We start from the raw sequence: 22,118 nt of genomic DNA, 5'->3' as shown, positions 1-22,118 counted from the left end.
AATAGCTCTTTACTTGTCTGCATTTTTGAAAGGACGACTTAACAGAAGAACTGGTGTTCTTATGTTATGTTTTTAGAATGCGTTATATGGAAGCTTTGGGTGTAAGCTGCTATATTCCCCAGTGCTTATCCTATAAAGCATTGTGGCTTTCCTCCGGTATTTCTTCCCTTTTCTTTGTTTCCTTGAGATCCTCATGACATAGGCAGACCACTACAGCATTTTTAGGTGGAATAGCGCAAGAAATTGCCCCCAATGTTGCTTGTTATTATCATTAACTTGGCAAACAATTTGCATAAGTACCCTTTGGACTGTTCATCAGAAAGTCGTCTGGACTGGCTTAAGATAACCAGCGCATGCGAGTTTGCACTGAAGCAGATGAGGAGTTCTTAGACCACCTGATCTGTTAAATTCACTGTAGAGGTATAATGACCACTGACAGAAGTAAAACGGCTTTCCTTTTCCCAAAGATAGGATTTGTCTTTGTCCTAAGTTAACACTGATCTGTACTATTTCCATCTTGTGAATGGAGTGTAAAGTAGTGCGCTGAAAACTAATTCTGCTGTCATTCATTTCTCCGCACCCTTAATGTAAAGAAGATTTTTTTTTGAGCTGTTGGGTAACTCATTATACAACAAGTTTACTCTGAGTATTGAAAGCTACGTTATATTTTTAATTGCAGACAGTATTTTATGGATTAGTAGAATTTAAAAGGCTCAGTTTATTTGTTTGTAGATATTTGGAAGAGGGATTACTGCTTATGTAGCTGAACTGTGATCTGCCCTGGGGAGAACTTGGGTACAAACCAAATATTTCATGGGATTTTGTAAGAGATTGGGATGACCTCAGCCTGCTGCACAGGACGGGGTTGATGTGCCAGGTGATGTTATTGACTGCTCTTCACAGAGCTGCTTGTTCAACTCTGTGTTTGTTTGAAGTTTTCACACGGCATCTTCCGTCCCATCTAGCAGACTGATTTGACAACTAGTAGGGAATTAAAATGAACCTTTTAAATCACCACTTGCTTTGTTCTTTGATTCTGTCTGGTGCTCTTTTTGAATTAATGATGAGGATACAAGTTATTGTATAGTTTGGCAGCAAGCTTTTTCTCCTGTAATATTTTGCTCACAAAATTAAAATAACATTGCATTTAAAGAATTCAGATAATTTTTCACCATTGTGTACCTAGCAGTGGCTCTGCAATACTAACAGTATATTACTTCTTTTCCCGTTTAGTACTTTTTTTGTCTTCTTTTCTTGCCATCTAACCTTTCTGATGCTGAAAAACAGTTCTGGAAGCTGGCTGGTAATGATTAGCTTGCAAAATTTGTTTCCCTTGTAAGAAAGAATGCAGTGCAAAGTACAGTGTCATTTCCAAGCTGGTAAGAGAATCTGTTAGAATGTATGAAATGAGGAAATAACCATTTAAGGAATTTTGAGCACTCCTAAGTTTGTTACCTGACAAATATGCTTCCTTCAATATATCCAGGACACTTGGGTTGGATGTTACTGTTATGTGCAGTGTGGATAACCTCCATGAGAGCAGCAGCAGATCTCTTCTGAGAATTTCTCTCGGCCGTCCCTCTTTAGTACTTGTTCAAAATGTTTTTGCATTTTAATTGATGTATTTTGAGAAATGTGTTTGATAGAGTCTCTTTTTTACTTTCTCCTTAGGACATTATCTTTTTTTCTGCCTTCTTGCATTAAGCATTCAGGTCTTTTGAGGCTCTACCCTTTCCACTGCCTATTTTTGTGATACTGTGATATTTTCCTCTTAAAAGTTAACTGTTCTTTTAAGACTGAAAGCTTTTAGGTCTGTTATGTGGTATTTCAGCCGGAATCCGAAACTGTTCCCGAATCTTGTGCTCAGATGTGCTGTAGTCTATAAATCCTTGTATCCTTTCCTTTCCACTATTTCATGTGTAGATGGTGAATATCTGACAGCATTTGGGAAGTTCTTTCTCAGGAAGTCTGTTTGTGATTCTTTGCTGGAAAATGAACATCAGAAATGCATGACATATGAGCTACACAAGGGTTAACCTCAATTATTTCTGACCGGAAGCTCAATCTTGCAGAGCCAATCCATCAAACATTGAGTGGCTCTGCAACATTCGTTTGGAGAACCCTGATCTTGAATGTGATGTTGGTCTTATTTGTTATTAGCCCCTCCTTCACATGTAATATATTTCACTTGGATAGGGTTTTCTTTCAACTGTAAGCTTGTCTTTCTGCAAGACACTGTGAAATAAAACATAGTTCAAATTGATACTTACAGTTTGGTTACTTCTGAAAGACTCCATGTTGCCCATTTTCACGGAAGCAGCGCAGCTCCTTGTCTTTCAGAAAGTGCTTCACAAGCATTCTAACTGTCAAGGAACCTTCAGGAATGGTTTATTTTGTTTCTGTCAAGAATTTTAACTTCTTTCAGAGTTAAAACTTGTACAATTTGCCATGCTATTGGCTGTGTCTAGGCTTCTTGTACTCTTTTTCGGAAACCTTCTGGTGGGATTATGTTATAATTCTGGATTTTAGTGGCAGTATCATAAGTTTTTCCCTATCAAGTTGTTTATACCATGAAATGCATATACCAGCTTTTGGTGCAGTTTTTAGGCCTTTGTAGTTGAGTGTGTGATCTTCGCTCTCAGTAATCTTATACGTAGGATTCAGTTACTATTCTGTACATCCATCACCTATGTCCATGCATGCCCGCTTTAAAAGCTGTACTTGCAAGTAGATATTTTATGTGCAAATGTTAGTAATTCAACCAGGGCTGTTTTGAAACCTTTTTCTCCCCTTACTTTGCCTAATACTAATTTTACCTTATTATTTCTATCAATTTCTGCTTTGTTTAGTATTATTCTGAATATCTGCAAAGCTTGAATTGTTCCAGCCCTGAGGTTTATGAATTCTGACAGAATTTAAGGATTGTATTTTCATGTGGTCTCCATAGGGCAGTGCAGACGTGTAGGGTAAAAACAACCAGAGGCTGAACCTTGCATTATCATAAGTACAAGATGGAATAAGAAGTTGTCACACACAGCTGTTTTTTGTTTTGTTTTTTCATTTTCTATCCAGACTGCTTTGTGTTGTTACTGTAAACTGTGGCGTTCTGTTAAATTCAGTGTTCAGCCCCAGAGCCAGAGGAGGTAGTGTGTGTTTTCAGATCATTGGACATGAAAGGCGCGGTGGAAAGTAAAATTGCTATTGCTGCTTTCAACCTGTGTAAATGAACTTCTCTTTAGGGAAGCAGAGCAAGATAAGAAAATAGTTTGACCTGAGCAGAACTTAGGCACAGGAACGTAGGTCTCACTGAACAGCACTACCCCAACACAAATATTTCAAGGTGAGGTGAGCAGGGTAAAAGCAACTGAACTGTGCCATTCTGTCCTCCTCTACTTGAGAGAGGCAGTGTATTTATTGAAGGAAATGGCTCTGCTGAACTAGTGCTGGTGCTGTTCCAAGCCAATTGGTGATTACCTTTTCCATGGGGATTGAAATGAATGTGTTATATTTTAAAATAAGCTTATTAACTGCTGCTGCTATTCAGAATTTCTGTCTGTTACTTGTTTGTTCAGCTGGACATAACGGCTTCTGTCTTAAATGCACAGAGTGGCACTAGCTCAGGTTTAAGTTGGCTTAGGTTCTCCTCCCCCTTTTCCCCTTCATATTAGTGAGCTTATTTTCTTTATGATCTTCAGCTCTGTAGTGCATAAAGGATGTCTGTAAATACTAACCTTAAATATAAAGTGAATTGACGTTTATTCTGCATGACTGGGAAAGAAATAATGCACTAATTACTGAGATCCAGGAAGTTCTTCTACATTTCTGACTATTTAACCCAGACCTCAAAAAGCTACTGGGCTAGAGCCAGCTGGTGTGTATTTGGAGAGAACAGGGAGCAGCAGGGAGGAGAAGATCAAAAAGGGGAAGTCATCTATAGGGTCAAAATCACCCACGTTGGATCTGGAATCTGATTCAAATCTAACTTTCCTCACACCATTAGGGAAATGACCTAGGACTGCATTTCTAGTGAATGGGCTTGGACTTCTAAAGGACAGACCACTGTTCTAAGGTGAAATGCGTCAAAAATGGAACAGTTTGAAACTAACTTTTACATTTTGGTTCATGAGAGTCTCTTATTTCATCATTCTTTACTGCATCAAGATAGTAATAATCAGTAGTGATGTCCACATCGTGTTCCAGGCTGCTTGAGCTGTGCTAGTGTGTGTGAATGCAGATGATTTTGTGAACTGTGTTTATAAGTATATGGTGTGTTTCATTTCATGCCCCATGGAGAAAAAGTTACAATCTGCAAAAGGGATAAATTGCTGTCAGTTGTTTAATTGGTCTTCATGTAGAAGAGGTTTTGTTTTGTTTTTCTGGCGAGTTAATCTCAGCTGTTTGTAAAGGAAAAAACAATTTTCGTAAAGACAACCATAGTAAGATGTTTTGATTAGGTTACAAATAAAGAAAGCTTTTGCATTTTCCTATGTTGCCAATACGTTGTGTTCTTGTTGAAAGTTAGACGTAAATGTTTCTTTTCATTTACCTAGTCTAGACAACGCAACAGATCTCTGTCTGGGCGCATGTGTTAAAAGTGCTGCAGTGGTAGAGTATTTTTTTTTTTTAAAGTAAATATTTGGGTTTGATGGGCTCTTCTGAGGCACCAAACTCAGTCATGAATAACTTGTAGGGCTCTATATATTCATGCAGTGTATTTCATTTAGCTTCCTTATCACTCTCCCCTGGTATCAGACAAAGGGATAGGCTTCTTTAGTGATGGTAGGTGATGAATAAATCACATAGATAGTAAGAAGGATAGAGAAGGTCTGAAGTGTCTTTAATAACTTTATGGTCCCTTGCACCTTTGGTGAGATAACTGTACAATAATTTTTCTCTGCTCCCCAAAAGCAACTCTCAGTGTCTGTATTCTTAGCACTGATGACCAAGTGTTCCCCTTTCTCTTGTCTTCCAGCATTTGCAAATTTGCAGAACTCACACTCTGGTCACATAGGTAGAGGTTTAATAAACTCACCTGATTGATAACAATTACCAAGACTATGCTTAGTTTATTTTTTCTGCCCATTTTTACAGTTAAGGAAACAAAAGTCAGAGAAATGTACTGGATGATTGGCTTGCAATTGAGAAAAATCTCCTTTACTGGAAAATAATGATTTATATTAATAAGTATGTAAAAGTTTTTGGCACAATTTTTTAAATCCAAGTACTGCTTTTTTAATTGGCAATAAATTAAGTTCCTCATTTTGAAGGGTGTTTTGCCTGTGATGGTAACTGGTGAACGATCTCCCTGCCCTTTCCACAGGCTTTTTCATCTTTCTTACCCTGTCCAGTTGAGAAGAGGGATTGAGAGTGTGAGTGGGGGAGCACCTGAAGATCAGCCGAGGTTAACTTGCCACACTGGGATATTGCACTGATGTTTAACAAGGGCCAAATATTTATAGATAATTACTCAATTGTCCAAACAAAATGCATACACCACGTTGGACTACATTATAGGTGTATGTGAAGCATTGTTAAAATGCTGATGCTATCATCATCTGTTTCTGGAAAGACGAGATCTACAGGAAATAACCTTTTTGTTAGTGTAAGGTGTCATTTTTCTTATAGGATGAGTAATCAGAACCTGAGTATCTTGAGGAGGGAATGCTCAAACTGGCTTTGAACAGACCAAAAATAAAAGCTGTAGTAGAGGATGATGATTAGACTAGGATATAACAGGGCAGAGGGAAGGGGCAGACTAAGTGTAAAGGAAAAGCAGGTCTGGAACAAGGCCTGAAAGATACTCAGCTTTTACAGTAGAGCACTTCATAATAATTAAGATTAGTAGCATACATAAACATGAGTTCAAAACTGTTGTTCTACTTTACTGCTGCTAAATATTTCCATAGGTAACATTTGCATGCTTTATTGCTGTCTGTATACAGGATTATATGTATTATGGTGTTTCCCTCAGTCTTTAGGTTGTAGCTCAATATTTTGTTTCCTGCAAACAGTATGGCACCTGAAAATTGGTCCTGCCCTCGTAGAGTATTATGCAAGGCTATAGAATCCGTATGTTTCTCTAGCAGTTGACTTTTGATGGTGTATTATTGGGAATGGAATGTTTTAATCAGCATTTCAGAAAAACAAATGAATGAAAGAGGGGCATGAGGCAGGTAAGACATACTAACTTTGAAATATTAGTTCATTCTGTTTTGAAATACCTCAGCCTGTGAGTTAATGAAGGTGAGGATAATTTGTGTATAGGAAAGAGAAAAAATAAGGAAGCATACTGCACTGGATACAGGGATGACAGAATCAGAGCTGCACGCATAATCTTTATACTTGACTCTAAAAGAGTGAAAACACTGCTACGATGGTATTGAATATTTTCAAATAGAAAATAAAGCATTAGGATGTTTATTTTAAAACTTAAGTAATGATACTTTTCAGAGGTATGATACCATCAGCGTTATCGGAACTGAGTTTATGTTATGTAGTACTGTTGAAACTGGCTATATCAGTATCAAATGTTGAGGTATCTCATATATCCATATCCTTAAAGGGCTAAAAGAATTGTGTTTTCATTGTGTTCTTACAACTCCAGCTTCCATCAAAAGAGCTGAGGAACAAAAATAATAATTTCTAACTTGCAGGGAACCAAATCAGAAATTCCAGGTAAATTTTTCTTGAAATTAATTCTACTCATCTGCTCTGCATGTGTAGAGGATTTTGGCCAGAGCTGTGGTTGCTGGAGACTACAGTCATTACTGAAGCTCCTGAGCACACATTTCTGTTGGAATGCAACTGATGTCATGGAAAAACAGGACCTTCCTGGTAACTATTAACAACCAGGAGTATAGTAAACAGTAAATGTTACCTCCTCCAAGATACTGGACTTTAAAGAGGCTTAATAGGATGGTGTCCGTGTGCCAAGGAACATAAACTTTTACTGATTTAACTACAGTTTTCCTAAAAGCACTAGCCTGCTGCTGAGGTTTAGCTATGATTTTGATATGCCTAATAAAACTAGAAATAGTTCTATTTAAATCTTCGAATAGCCTGAATTTACTGTTCTTTCCACCACCAAACAGTTTTATGATCTTTCACATTAGAAATCAGAAATGGTATGTTAGCTACAAGGGAAATAGCACTGTAATTTTCCTGATTTGCAAAACACTGTTTCTTTCCAGGATATATTTTTCCTCTAATTAAATGAATGAGCTGGTTTTGTTTTTTTTCACACACAGCTGTATAGAAGCAGAGAACCTTTCAACCACATTTTTTATTTTCAAAACGTTTGTTCCCATCTTAAAACTGTTTTGCTCCTGTAGTATTACTTATGACTTCTGGGGACTATTTAGGAATTTACTATCTGAAGAGCATTCGTTTATTTACAAGATCTATGTAGTTTAGTTTTTTTATCTGTTGATAGAAAACTACACCACTTTGACCTTGCAGTATAAAACTTTACTTCTCTTTTTAAACAGACATAATTGAGTGGAGAAAGTTGAATAGCCCAAAATATACCAGCACCTTGTCTTTTTCAGAACAGCAGTATAGCACTTAGTATACTTTTTGATGACCAAATTAACTACGAGATACCATATGCACATCTGGTACCTTTTGGCTTAAATCTCGGGGTTGTTGTCAGTTCCTTTGTGATTCTAGAGGGGATATACATTAAGTGTTGTCACTTAAAGATACTTTTGGAGGATAAAACTATTGCTTTTTTAAATTGGCTTCTAGCCGTGCTTTCCTCGTACTTAGATGACAGCCTGAAACAACTTCCTGTAGTGTAACAGCGCTGTAGGACCAGTTTTGCACTCTGTACTTCAAAAACTTGATTTGCATTTGACTTGGTATTCCTTAAGATATCTGCAAATAGGACTTGAAATATAGGAACAGAAGGTGTAAAAATAAATGAAAATGTAGGGAAACATTGGGAAATATCCAGCTATTGTACATATGGTTTGATCATGCCTCAGTTGTCAACCGTTGACTCTCAAAATAGTAAGAGAGATGAGGGTTTTTTTCTCTGGTTTTCAGTTTCTTGATTTCCACTTGGGTGTCCAGCTCTTTTTTGAGAAAGGATGTCATAGTGCATTCACAGATGGCTTAATATCAGTTCTGTGAGTCAGCTTATGTTTGTCAACATTTATCTATCAAGATCAGATCTGCTGTCTGTGATAAGGTAAAAAATACTGCTGATTCAGTGATCTGGTATCTTCAGTCTTCCAATCATCTTGGAAGAAAATGTTCTATGTTCCACTGCGAAGCTGTGCCTCCTCTTTTTATTGGGTTATCTGATTCTAGTTGTGACAAAATAAATGTCTATTTCTAGCTGTTGTGACTTACCAGAACATTAAGAATCCATTCTGTACCCTTTTCTTTTTTTGGTCACTGCTGTATGCTCTACTATCTTGTAAGTTATAATAACATAGTTCTTCCTGTTTACCCTGTTGTAGTTTAAAGCACAACAATTTTTGAAATGAAGAGAAAACTGATGTTTTGGGGCAGAAGAAGGAGAATAAGGAAACCATTTTTGGTAGATTTATTTTAAAATAGTAGCTGTTCAAGTTATTTAAAAGTCTGAAATATTAGAATTAGCCCTAATATTACTGAGCAGTCTATGAGCAGAACAGTGAAGTGATATAAATAGGAAAAAAAACCCCAACGTTTCTTTCTTAGACTCTTGTAGAGTTCAAACTGCGTGAACCTCCCTCACCTGTGTAGGCCTGTGTCACGTTCAGTTCTGAACAGACACAAATGATCTAGAAAAGACGGAGAAATATATTTTAGATCTTCTGATCCATCTAAACGGTATTCTTCTTTTAAGTTGCAGGGAAAAGGAGAACAGGGAAATCTAGGAAGAAGCTAGGCTTTCCAAAGGTGGCTTCTGTGCTAGCAGCCAGCGCTGTGGGTCTCTTTTTAGTTAACCTCTGATAGATACAGTCTGCAATGTCACTTTTTACTTAGAGTTTTTTTCTTTCTGAAATACAGGTGCTTTCTGGGCGATCTTATTGTATCCTTACAATTTTGTTTGCTTAAACCTGCAAAGGGCAGTGCTCATAGCATTGAAGTTGATTATCAATGGCTGCAAAAACTTAGAAGTATTCCAAAAACTGTTGTTGGAATTGTACCAAATACTGTTGTTTGTTTGTTTTGGTTTATTTTGTTTGTTGTTCTTTTTCTGGAAGGTTTGAAAGTATGTTCAGATGATCAGGAGGCTTTTTTTAGTGGTGTTACTGAAAACTGCTGCTGATCTCCTGGCCAGATCCTGTAGGAGCTTCTGTACAAGTAAACTGTCTTGTTCTTGGAATATCCAGCTATCCTCTTTCCCTGATATTGCAGATTTCCCATGCTTTTTTCTTAGTGGATACTGCTATTAATAACTTTCCAGTTCACATAACAATATGCCAAATTGTTTTCTAGGTAATCACCATGTTTGTATTCCAATATTCCCTTGTGGTTGACTAGGGGAGGAAAACTGGGAGTGGGGCAGGGGAACACTGTACTTCAGAGAGGGGACACAGTTTCCCCAGAGGTGACTTTTCTGACTGCTAGTGACTCCTTTGCGTAGACAAACCCTAGGAGGATCTTTGGCTCCAATTTCCATCCACTCCTCATCACCTTTTTAAAAAATAATCGCTGACAAAATATCTGTTTTTCCTGTGAAGAGCAGAGGTTCCTCTGACATAACCACTCCTGGGGGATGGATAGAAGGGACTGAGCTGGTTCAAAAACACATCTTTAGAGACTAGGATTTGTTTCCTGAGTAGAATCAATGTATAGTAGAAAATATTTGAGGACATTTTGCACATCTCTCTCATTTCTTCCTTTCTATCACATTAGTAAAATCAACTTTTTGTCCTTCTGCAGGGAACTGAGGGCCCACAGCTGCCAGAGAATGAAACTTTTTTTCAGTCATGAAATATCCAGAAGCAAAATAAACTTCAGTGAGTCAGAGATTAGAGCAGTTTACTCTGTCCTTTATTTTTGTCTTGCTCAATAAAGTATACTCCTTAAAAACCCACAGCAATTTAATGTCTGTGAACCTGGTCTGTCTTCAGCAGTGAAAATAATGATCAGATACGTTAAAAATTCAGACAATTGCTTCCTCTAGATCTAGAGTTTTCTCAGAATTGGGAGCATCTCTGACCATTGCTGTGCTGAGAACAGTATATTGCACTTTATGTAAAATGAACAGCTGCAACCTTCATGTAACAGCTTAAAAGAAAGGTGGTTTTTCGTACATCATACACCTCAAAATTTATCTTACTTAAACAATTTGCAGAGGTTCTGACAAAAAGAAGATTTAAAAGATTTACTAAATGAATCCTGGGAAAGATGGTGCAGCATCATCTGGCATTACCTATTGCATTCTCCAGTATTAAATAAGCTGACTAGTGGGCCCTCTACAGCTTTTTTCAGTCAAATTCACAGTTTAATAGCTTTACAGTTGTGGAGTTTTTCTCAGTGTACTACACTTACATTGTCCTTCACTGTAAAACACCTCTTGAGTCTTTGTGGTTTGAGCAGCAGCACACTTACAAGCCTTAATCATTCTGAAGCTGATGCAGCAACCTCAAGATGTAATAATGGCTTGAAACTAATTTTAAAATCAGCGGTATCCTGAGGTTCCTTATCTTGCTACCATTTCATGAGTTCTCCATTTTTCATTTGTGTAGTTGTGGTCAAAAATGCTTACAACAGTAACAAATGTGTTATTGAGTAATACACAGAATTTAAATATCAAGAGAAATACCAAGCATCTGAGACTGACAGAATCCCCAAATCAAGTGTTATCCACTTCCACAAACACTGTTTTTTGTACTAACCAGAAGCCAAGTGACAAGCTGCTGGCACCCACTGGCTGTACTGCCTATGTTCTGCCCCAGCATCCCTGAGAGAGTGGTATTCTGTTGTTATGGGGCTGCTGTAAAGTGTGCATTAAATACAGCAAACCCCCTTGCCTGTTCTGAGTTTTACTGACTCATGCAGGTGCCCTCAACATACTCTTGTAAAGTCTTTGATATCTATCGCCAGGATTTTCTCTTAAATTTATATGAGGTCAGGCAGAGGTCAGAATGTCCTGTCCAAATACCTGGTTTGCACACCTCTAGCAGTTCAATAAAATGCTTGCAGGGTCATGTGGTGGTTTGCCCTTGCAACTTTATGTGACAGGCTAGGGAGCATTGAAATGCATACTTGTTTTGGCATTTGAATTAACTTGTGCTCACAATGATTTTGAGTAGATGCATTGTTGTTCCCATTTATTCCTGGGGCTGTTTTTAGATTTTGTTTACTTGCAGTTAGGATTTTAAGCACCATTGTGAATGTCGCTAAAGGCAGAGCCATTGCTTCAGTGCCTCATAAAATTAAGCGGTGTATGAAAGCGTTTCGGTCTTTCAATATCACATGGTCTCCAAAATAATGTTCTCTAACTTTGGAATCAATTAATGGATATTCTCTTATCTGGCTTAAATATCTAGAGAGATTTTATCAGAAGAGCATGGATTAAGTAGTTTAGTTCAGGTAACAGAAGCAGGAATCATGAAGTCTATATTGTGGTGATGGGAGGGAATTTGTGTCTCAGATCTACAGGGCAGGTAGAAGGCTGGTGCTTGAGATTCGTAGCAATGCCTGCTGAAAGTTTGTGACCCAAGCTGTGTAAGATCGAGGGAATTAAATGGAGGCAGCTGCTAAAAAAAAAAAAAAAAAAAAAAGTCTAATTTATACTGCCAGTCTGTAGTGGAGTGGTTTAAATAAGAATGTTCTGTTTGTTGGGGAAGGGAAAAGATGGCTTAATTCCCTATTTGACTTCTATGCATCCTAAAAAGAGATGAAGACAACTATGTGTCAACTCTTATCGCCTGGCAGATTGCAAAATGTTGAACGTAGGGCTGCCAACTACTTGTCTGTGCATACAACACTGCACAAGAAACTGTAGGTCACTGCAAACTTTCTGTCCTTTCTGTGAAGTTTCAGGCATTGGTCAGTGCTAGAAGCAAGATTGCAGATTAGGTGGTCAGTGGCCTTTGGTTATCCAGTTTCTGTGGTCATGAGGGTCATGAAGAAATATTAGTCAGGAAAACCAGAATTTTTCTCTGCTCTCCATGTCAAAGTTTGATAAACATCTGTTTTTGTTTGATTTCAAAATTGTCTGCGCTGTCTTCAGTATGCACTGGAATTTAGACGATGCAAAAGCCATTAGAAATTAAAACCTGCTGCCTTGATTCTTTTTAAAACTAAAAACAAACACATTTCAAATTTAGATTTCCTTTTGGTAGATTGTTTACTGTGAACTGAGTGGAACATTTTTACATACCAGCAGAGGAATTCACATTAGACAACTTATTTAAAAATCTTCTCACATATTTGTTTAGGTTAGAAGGAGGCCCTTGAGATCTTCTGGTCCAACCCCACACTTACCGCATCATCTAAACGTTAAGCTATAAATAAACTGATGTGGACCACATATATTATCAGTCAGTGCTGTATGCATTTTTTCACCTCATATTTACAGCAGATTTTTGAACAGATAACAAAGAAAACAGTTATCAAAAAAAGCAGTAATCCTAATGATTGTACCAGTTCTTAGAAATCTATTTGATGTAAATCATGTCTACTTGTGCAATCTTCTATTTCATTTACTTTTCTATATACCTAGATTGTTTTAACAAAGGAAAGAAGGTTAGTGTTATCACTGGCAAGCACTTTGTATAGCATTTTGTATTATGAATTTGGCACTCACAAGGCAGGCTTTTCCAACTGACTTGTGACTGTGTGTGTGAGCTTACTGTTGTAAAATCCCCCGATAATTCAGTCCTAGGCTCTTTACTGTACCTGTCAGCCTCCCATCTCTGCATTTGGTAAACACTTTCCTCTTACCATACTGCTTTAAGACAATATATTAACTTGGATATGTTTGATACTAACGCTAAAGTTTCCAGCATCCATTTAGCTGTGATAGCTTCTTTTTGTATGGAAATTGAAATTCTCAATAGCGGCTTCAGTCTTAGGAAGATTCAGTTTGCCCAGTTAGTTGAGTATTTGCATCACAAATGTGTTATTTATGCAGCATGATGATGCTTTTGGCTTGGGTATGGTATTCAGACATTAGGTACAGATCTTAGAAATTGAAGCCTTTCACTGGAGAGGCTTGTTTAGTATACAGTGGATCTCTTTGTAGTGATGTTATTTTCCACCAGCATATCTACCTGAATGCTGATACCAAGGATGACCAGGTAATACAAATGACAGGGGAAGCAAGGTGTTACTCCTTTTGATTACAGTGTGGGCTAATCAATGTAGGCAAACTTAGTAAGAAAGCACTTGCAGCCAAATGAAAATATCCTTCTGTGGAAATAAAAGCAAAAGTATGTGAATGTGACTTAAAGTGCTGGAGTGCTTCCTCCCATTCTCTGATTACAAAAAAAAAAGTTGTCACTGGTGAAAGAACTTCTCAGTTTGAGCCATGGACTCCTCTTTCTGATACATTCTGGTAGACAGACAATTTATACAGCATGCAGTACTTTCACTCCCGTTTTTAGGTTAACTGGAAATATCTGCTGGAGATTTACTACTTGCTTTATTGCAGTCTCTCCTTTAGATCTCCAGGTAAATTCCAGCTGAGAAAGAATAAATTGGTGAACATTTAGTTTGCACATGAGGTCTGATTGTTTACCAGTTGGGCTGGTGAGTCCAGTAGTAATTTAGTTAATAGGCAATATAGGCAATATAATTGCAATAAAGCATGTAAAGAAATCTATATTACAGTGAGGCAGCCTTTAAGATGGTGTTATGGCTGCTGTTCAAAGATTAACCACAAACTTTGTGTGCAGGCAACTGATCACTTCCTGTGATTGTTTTAATGTGTATTAAACAATACCAAAAGTGGTGGTTTTTACCACAAGAACACCGTGAACTCTCAGACTTTATTGCAGGCTGTGCATAAGAAACAAATTTAGCATTTTTTCTTAATTGTGGTTCCTGGAGCTTGCTGCCAAAGCCACCATTTTCCAGACCGTGGTTTAGGAATCAGCTCTACGGGGAGTGGTTGGAAAAATGATGTTAGAGAGATGGTGAGCCAGAGTGTGTGATGTGGAAATAAGAAAACAAATGCACTCTTTGGGGTGTTTGACCTAGAGAGTCCATGTAGATGAAGATCAGAAGCATCAGGAGATGGCCAAGGGATGATCTGGGGGTGGCTGACCTGTGGCTGTGGCATCCCTGTGACATGAGAGCAGTTGGCCTGTGCAGCACCACAACATCTGGCCTGCCAGCACATGGGTGGCACTGTTCTGCCATGTCCAAGGAGCGTTCTCAATCCTATTGGGTTTTATCCTCCCCTAGAGCAAATTGGAACACCTTGGCAGGAACCCAGTGGAAGTGTCAAAACTGGTGATCTCCTTCACTGCTCCTGGGGAGCTTTGTCCTTTAGGCTGTGGTTCATTAACACCAAAAGCTGCTTCCTCCCTACTAGCCTGCCCACTTCTCAGTAACGTGATGGGAAAGAAACTGAGAGAGTGAACGAAGTGGCATGTTCATATGCACCCTTGTTCAGATCAGGCCTTGAGCTGAGACAAAGGATTTGAGAGCCTTAAGACCTTGTGGATACCTCCTGGATTCCTTCCTGGTGGGCCATTTCTTTGCAGCCCGGTCTGGTTCTTTAAGCTCTCCTGGCAGCATGTGCAGGCAGTCAGACCTGTATTGTGAAAGAGAAATTACACACTTAACCTTGGTAATAATTAACTTCCATAGCCTTGTTTGCTACCTCTTTGTCATGTTTTTATTGTAGCTTGTTTGCTCGCCTCTGAGGAAATTCTTTTTGGCAATTTATCAGTTTTTATGAACCTGAGTAAACGAAGAATTAAACCGTGGGGCTCAGGTGCAGAGGAAGGGTTTCTTTCTTTGGCAGTTCACCTGAATAAATATGTATCAGGGATAGGTGGAGTTCCATGGCAGCAACAGAGGAATGGAAACATAATAAACAGGTTTCCCATAGTGTTTCTTGCTATTACCCTGCTTGAGAAAGGCCTGATCATATATTCCAGACTGATAACCTCCTTGTCCTCAGCTGGGCGAGAAGGACTGGGTGAATTGCTGTGCTGTTTGTGTAATCTGTGCTGATCTCCATGGAAAGGTACCTGCAATCTGCCCTTGCCTCTGTGGATGCATCAGGGCAAATAACCGCTGGAACAGAAAGGCTGGGTATTGAACTGCTGGGCTCATTGGCAGGAAATGCTGAAAACTGTCAGCTTGAATGTGTGAACACTCAGTTATCTTCATCTGTATTAGAAGGAGAGTCTCCCATGGAGACTTTTTCATGCAGTCTTCTTAGTTTGAATGTCTCTTCTGTATATACAAGTTGCTTTGCAAAACATTGGTGCCCTCCTAGCAAAGTGTTGCTTGGCAGCTGATAGGAGTAAATCACAGTGAATGAGACAGACTTAATTCAGTGTGTGAGTGTGCGGACTTGGCAAGGAGGGGAATTTGATCTTTTGTGATTTTTCCTATTTATTTTTAAGTGGAATGTAATATGTCTGGGAATTTTGTGTAAATAATATTTTTTTGTTTTACTGTGGACTATATCAGAAACTGGACTTGTTTCTCTGTTGGAGCACTCTAAATTGACTTTTGTATGCAATCACATTTTTCTTATCTACTGCTACATGTACAGTGGTGAATTGTTTCTCTGAATTCCCATAAAAACGTTTCAAAAGAATTTAAGAGACTTGCTTAGGCTGTGGCTTCAAGGATGACATGAGCTGATATAGCAGTCCCTTCAGTCAGCCTTTTGCTCCTGTGGCACACCTTGCTCTAGTTTCTATGTTCAGTGCACCCAGCAGAACCAACCCTGGACAGCTTTTTAATCTGCTCTTGCGCTGGCTTGTATACTGTCAGCTTTGCTGCTGTGCCACCGTGTGCACAAGCACAGAAGAAAATACAGGCAGCAAAACAGTGCAGTTAACTCTCGTTAGGGTTATCAGGCTGAAATGCCTTAGTGTAGGGTGCAGTGAACTAAGAGGTCAACAGGAGTAAGTGGAAACACTTGAGGTAGTGATCATGGTATGAGAATGTCCAGTATTTGGAGTGCCCTAGAAGCTAAAATTGATTCTTTGTGTGCCTGTTGCTGTTGCTAGCACAGATGTTATTTTGAGATTTCATTTCATTTCCTGTGTGAACTTTGTGGATTTGCTGGAACTGTTCTGCTTTCACAAGCAGCTATGATAATCATCCCCTTTTCACAAGCTAGTGAAGTTCTGTTTTCTAATTTACGCACTTTTTTTCTGCATAGTTTGTACCTTTAGGAATATATTGAACATCTTTTGTGTATGGCGTGCTCTGTTCCAGTGTAATTTGTTTTCCTCTTCTGTATGGGTTAGTGCTTCAGTGTGGTCAGGTGATGTGGGCTGTTCTTTTTGCATTCAATTCAAATTCTAATTCAGATTAAGTTCATTCCTTCTGAGCTAGATACTCCATTCCACATGCCACCAATCCTCTTCTGTTTTGAAATGCATATTATTCCAGGTGGTATCTTAATGCTTTCACTAATAAATAGGAATTCCAGAAACAAAATATCCTGAGATACATCCAGTAGCATACTTACAGTAATGATCAATTGACTAAACAGACGATACATAACTTTCTAAGAATCATTTCATGTTTTAAGTGTCATTTTCTTATTGACATTACCAAAGAATGCAATGTAATTGATTTTGGAGTTTGAAAATGTTTTTCTTATTATTACAGAATTAAAATTATACTAAAAATATTTTTTTTGTTTTCTTCCCTCATTTCTCATCCTGTACTAGTAAACAGGAATTGAGTTGTAAATAATAAAAATTCAGGTCAACTGATGAGAAACTTGCCAGGAAGGCTTTTTTGTTTTGTAGTAACTTGCACCAGCTGATCTCATAAAAATAGAATGATTGCTTTCTATGAAACTTACTTGCTTAAATCATCGATAAAAGGTTGGCATTTTCTTCTACTTGTGCACTTGATTTGTCAAAGGTGCAGAGGTGAATACAGCTGTTCGTATGGGATTTGAAAAGGCATTTGTTCCTTTCCTCGTGTTGGGGTTGTTCAGCATTGGTTTAAGTGTTAATGGTTTCACTGTGTGGCACAGTCTGAGGGAAAAAATCCAGGCTAAAAATAACCTCCTGAAAAAGCACACCATGAGACATTAATGAGAAGGTGAAGGTAAGCAAGGATGGTGCTTTTAAAAACCTGTCTTGCTGCCAAAACAGAATTCTCATGTGACTGCACCCCCAGCAGGGTCTGCTCCCTCCTCACGCAGTGCAAATATGGCCGTGGCAGTCTCTGTGGCATCCCTGTGCCCTGCTCACTGGTGACCTCTGAAATGTCTCTTCTGGGTTGTACATCTCCCGTCCTCCGTTCATCAGCTCTCCATGTGTGCTTAAGAATGTTTGTACATGATGAAGTGGGCATGAACAGTAAGCATAAAGTATCTCCTAACCTGCAACATGCAGCTTTTACACCATCTTTGAGTATGGACCCTTTCATTACTTCAAAATTTGCATGCACTGTATGTAGGAAAAATGAGTAGTGAACTTCACAGTTTGGAAGTGAAGAGACAGCCAGCCAATAAGCACACAGGAAAACTGTGCATAAGAGCTGTGTGATCTGCACTCACCCTGTCAATATTGCTGTTTTCTAGTACCTTCCTTGTAATAATTACTGATAATTTGAGTGAGCTGCTGTATGTCACCAAATAGCTATATTTAATACTTATATATTTCACTTATATATTTTCAGTTTATGCACAGAATACACATTTCTTCTCTGTGATTTGGTATTGATAAACCTTTGGAGATTATGAATTGTATCGTCCTTCCATTGCTTTCCACTCCCACAGCGGCCCCATCTGTGCCCAGGCCAGGTGAGCATGTGCTGGGTACTGCATGTGGGAGCTTCCTTTGCAGCCATCTATTTACTCTTATTGAGTGAATATAGGAACTGAAATAGCTTTTATCCAGCATAATTTCTTCAGAGGCCAGTGGGTGCATAGATTGCACATGATCTTCTTTAACTGAAGTAATAAATAAAATGCCTTAAGCCACCAGATGCTCAGCTTTTTTCATAGGATTGCCTTTATTACTATTGCAGGTCCAGTTGAATCCACTATGATGTGTGTTTTGAATAATTGTCTGTGGAAGAGGAAGGTTTGTTAAGGTTAGAAATAATTTATTCTCCTCTATACCGCACTAAATAAATGGCTGTTTTCTGCTTGTGGGAGGCACAGCTCAAAATCAGAACTCACTCAAGCCACAGAGAGTTGAAATATTTTTGTCCTAAGTCATCACGTCTGGCTGAGGAGCGACCTCAACCTTCTCCTGCTCTGAATCACTGCTGAGATAGCCATGTGCTCTAAATAGACCACAGTGGATTGCAGTGCCAGAAACTCTGTTTGTCTTTTCACATGTCTCGGATGGCTAAATGAATACAACCTTGACATTGTTAGAAAGGGTGCAGCTACACCCAGTTACTGTAGGTGTAGTAGCAGATTAACCACTCTAACTGCTTTCATGTGCGTAATCTTTCTAATCTTGATCTGGTGGCCATGTTGCTCTTCTCTTGTGGCACGTAGGCAGTGCTGGCCGTGGTTTTAATCCTGAAGCTGTTTTCACAGCCGTAGGTGCAGACAAAAAAAAACTCCATTTCAAGGAGCTCAAGCTTTGCAAAAGACGTTACACTGACAAGGTTAAGCTGCATTTATTTGAGCTTCTCTGCCCCCAAACAATATATTTGAGTTGAAGAAAGCTATTGAAGTGATCCTTCAACAAATGTCTGAGTGTTGCTTTTCATACTTACCCGTTCATACTTGAGTTCATACTGTGAACTCAAATTAATGTAAGCTGTGATGCAGTCAGTCTCTTAAAACCAGCATGCAGTTTCTGGCAGTAGCCAAAATTAGTGCTTCAGAGGGAGAAGAGCTGCTGGAAACAAAGAAATTCTTTCATGATTATTGTATTCTTGCATTTACAATTAAAACCATAACTTGCACAATTACAAAGCTTACTGGTGAGAAAGCTATCAAAGCCTTCCCTTACTATTGCCCACTTAGGCATGAATGAGAACTTTCTGTCTTTTAAAAACAGATGGGAGAGCTCTCTCATCTGATACTCAAAGTTCTATCTAGGCTCTTTTGAATGCACAAGGTGTACATACTTTGGATTTTATCAGCATAGTAAAAAACTTAAGAAATTCAATTCTTAGTAGCTTCCAGATTTTTGTTTCCTCCTACAAGTTTGTGAGATGGTGTCTGAAGTTCTGGTGGTATCTCTGAAAGGGAAGAACAGTTAACCTAAATGGCATTATTTTCTTTAGACAGATTTCCTGAGCTTACAGTTTCTTGGAATGATGTTGTCCTCTCCTGTCCCTCACTTTGTACATTCACCCTCTTCATAACCAATCCAAAACATATCAGGACTGCTAAGGTACAGTCTGGACTGCAGTGAAAAGCTCTAGTAAAGGATACAACAGGAATGCATTAATTGAGTAGCAAAGTGCTGTGTTAAGTATAGCAATATAACGGTAGTTCTTGTGGTTTGGAAGAATAAACAAGAAGCTTTCAATTTAGAAAATATACAGGACCAATCTACAGCAGCAGTTGCCATTGGAGTTGCAACCAATGTCATGTGGAACAGCTACCTTATATTCTTCTGCTTCGTGTACATTCTCATGCTACTTTGATACTTGTCATATCTGAAGATCAAATTATGTTAATATCAGTAAGGCATAAAATGATTTTATTAACAACTGTTTTATGCATATGTTCTTTTTCTCTCTTTCTCTCTCTTTTTTTCTCTCTTCCTCCCTCTTTTTTTTCTCTCTTTTCTCTCTCTTTCATATGTCATGTACTGAAATGTGTTCTCCAACAGACATTTGGAGATAATCTAACACACTGTTTATATTAGATGATGTCTGGGAGGTACTCCTTATACATCTACACACATACATGTATATCTGTTCAAGTATAAGACATTCCTTTGCTTAACACTGTAGAAGAAATTTCCACTAGAGCTGTAACTGTATGTTGCTCTTGTGTCCCTCAATAGGAGGGACAGTAAGGAGCTTTGAAAGAGAAATAAAACACATCAGGGTAGAGGGTACCTTTGTAAAGACGTACCTTTTAGTTTAGAAAGGTCTGCAAGAAAGCAGTGCCGGGCAGCCAAGCAGCTATGCTAAATGCTGGTGTCCTCTGACACAGTCCAATGGCTTCAGGATTTTTGCAGTGTGGAGTGGGTGTTTCTGGATGGAGAGTCTGCACCAAAATATAGTTATGTGAGGTATAAGATGTTTTCACTGCCCCTTGTGTAACCAAATCAAACATGTTAGAGATAGTGAAGATAAATCTGTGTATAAATAGAAGATCTGGCTTTTTCTTGTACTTTTTGGAAAATAATCACTGTAATTAACATTTTAACAACATTGTAGTGGACACAGTCTGTTAAATAAGAGAGCACTGGGAGCAGGGAACTGGAACAGGCTGAGGTAAAATTCTGTCTATTTTGCTTCTCAAATGACACATCTCTTTAATGCAGTCCATGTGTTCAGCCTTGCTTGGCTTAACGTGGTAGAGTTTTGTCATGGGAGGAGGTAATATTTGCAAATAACTCTTCTGTAATTCAGTAATTCAAAGTCCAGGTTTGTTTGGAGGGACAGTTTCAGCCCTGCTACAAACCTTCACTACTAAGAAGTAATCGTTCACGTAAGATGAATTAATTCTTCCTCACATCTTAATTTTTAGCTTATTTTGGATACTGCCAGTGGTACCTAATTCAGGTGTTAAAACCATCTCTGGGTACTCTATCAGCAATCCCATGTGTGTGTAATGAAAATACTCAGCTTTCCTCAGAATTGTGAAATTGGTCCTTTGGTGCCTATGTCAATGAGGATCAGTGGTTGGTTGAGTATGTTTAGCCAGTAAATGGATTTGATGTTTGCTTGTCCTATGCTAACTGTCCTGTATGAGAATACAAGACCTGAGAGACACTGCTGTTCATTTTGTGACTGTAAATTGCTTGACATGCTCTTTCATGTTGTTTTGTGAAAGCAAGTGGAGGGTGAACCTCTTCAGCTGGAAGGATGCTGATAGAAGATAGGATGAATAGAGGAGTTAAAGTTTAACTAGTACTCATGGGCGCAGCATGGATAGGAACTTAGTTAGAAACAATAACCTTTATCAACTGACAAGATCAATTGCTCTTATTTTGTTTGTTTTGTTTTTAAGCCCTGTGAGGGATGTATTTAATGTGTTGGCTTAGTTACAGAAATGCATTTTATAGAATTCAGGAGGGCTTGTATGACTTCAAGAAAACAATAAAGCAAGGCTGTAGGTTGTTTTTTTTTCATTAATAAATCCTTAATTTAGCAGTGAAAATTCTGATTTATTACTGGCCTGATATCAGAGACATGACTCCGTGTACAATTTGTAGGTGTATTATTTTAAAGAAGCCCACCTGGGTATGTTAAACTGGAATAAACAAGGAAAAATGACATTGGAGCCTTATTATGTCATTTACCCACTATGTTTTCTGTTAGAAGCAGAAATTGTAAGATACAGCCTTGTTCAAGAAGTGAAGAATTAGCTGTCTTTCCTAAGAAGTAACTTTTAAATTTTGAGAAGCACGCCTACTTTACTTATAGATGTGAAGAGAAAATTTGTTATAATGTTATACATTTAATATCTGGGTAAAGAATTACTCTTAAAGGGTTGTTTGGAAAGCTAGTTAGCAGTGCAGCATGCAGTATTTAAAATCCCGATTCTGCATGCTGAGATTTCCATGACACCATTCTTTAGGGACAGTACATGTGTTATTGGTGGCTAAATTGTTTCCTTTTGCAAAACTTCGCAGTCTTTGAATCTCCCACTGGCTGCCATCCAGCAAGAGCTGTTGGTTCTGCCCAATGTCTGCAGATGTGTGATGATATTTATATCCGTTGAGGTGTTTTCACTTCAGCTAGATCTGGTAAAACACTTGTAGTGAACACCAAGACCTTTAAAATCAAATTCTGTCCTTGAAGGAATGCTCTGACTTGCATTGCATCCCTGGTTACAGGATGGGAAATAGGGTCATTCTAGCTGGACT

The 22,118-nt window shown here is 38.4% G+C and overlaps 1 protein-coding gene and 1 long non-coding RNA gene across 12 annotated transcripts in view; one reads left to right on the top strand and one right to left on the bottom strand.

The window, feature by feature from the left end:
* The window catches only part of RAD51B (RAD51 paralog B), a 353,109-nt gene that overhangs the window by 108,740 nt on the left and 222,251 nt on the right, over window positions 1-22,118 (top strand). The gene's annotated exons all lie outside the window — the stretch shown is intronic.
* LOC116653465 (uncharacterized) lies at window positions 18,099-20,566 on the bottom strand. 2 transcript variants are annotated; one of them, XR_014946647.1, is made up of 3 exons: window positions 20,156-20,566; window positions 18,838-18,959; window positions 18,099-18,173 (listed from the first exon to the last, which is right to left on the bottom strand). It is a non-coding gene; the product is annotated as an uncharacterized LOC116653465 (long non-coding RNA). The 2 variants fall into 2 exon arrangements; XR_014946646.1 differs by having other exon boundaries at window positions 18,838-18,962; window positions 20,156-20,453.

Source organism: Coturnix japonica, chromosome 5, assembly GCF_054131305.1.
Source record: "Coturnix japonica strain WE chromosome 5, WE-NBRP24, whole genome shotgun sequence".
Classification (NCBI taxonomy): domain Eukaryota; kingdom Metazoa; phylum Chordata; class Aves; order Galliformes; family Phasianidae; genus Coturnix; species Coturnix japonica.
Note: the sequence above shows the minus strand (reverse complement) of the source record. Positions and strands in the feature narration are given on the sequence as shown.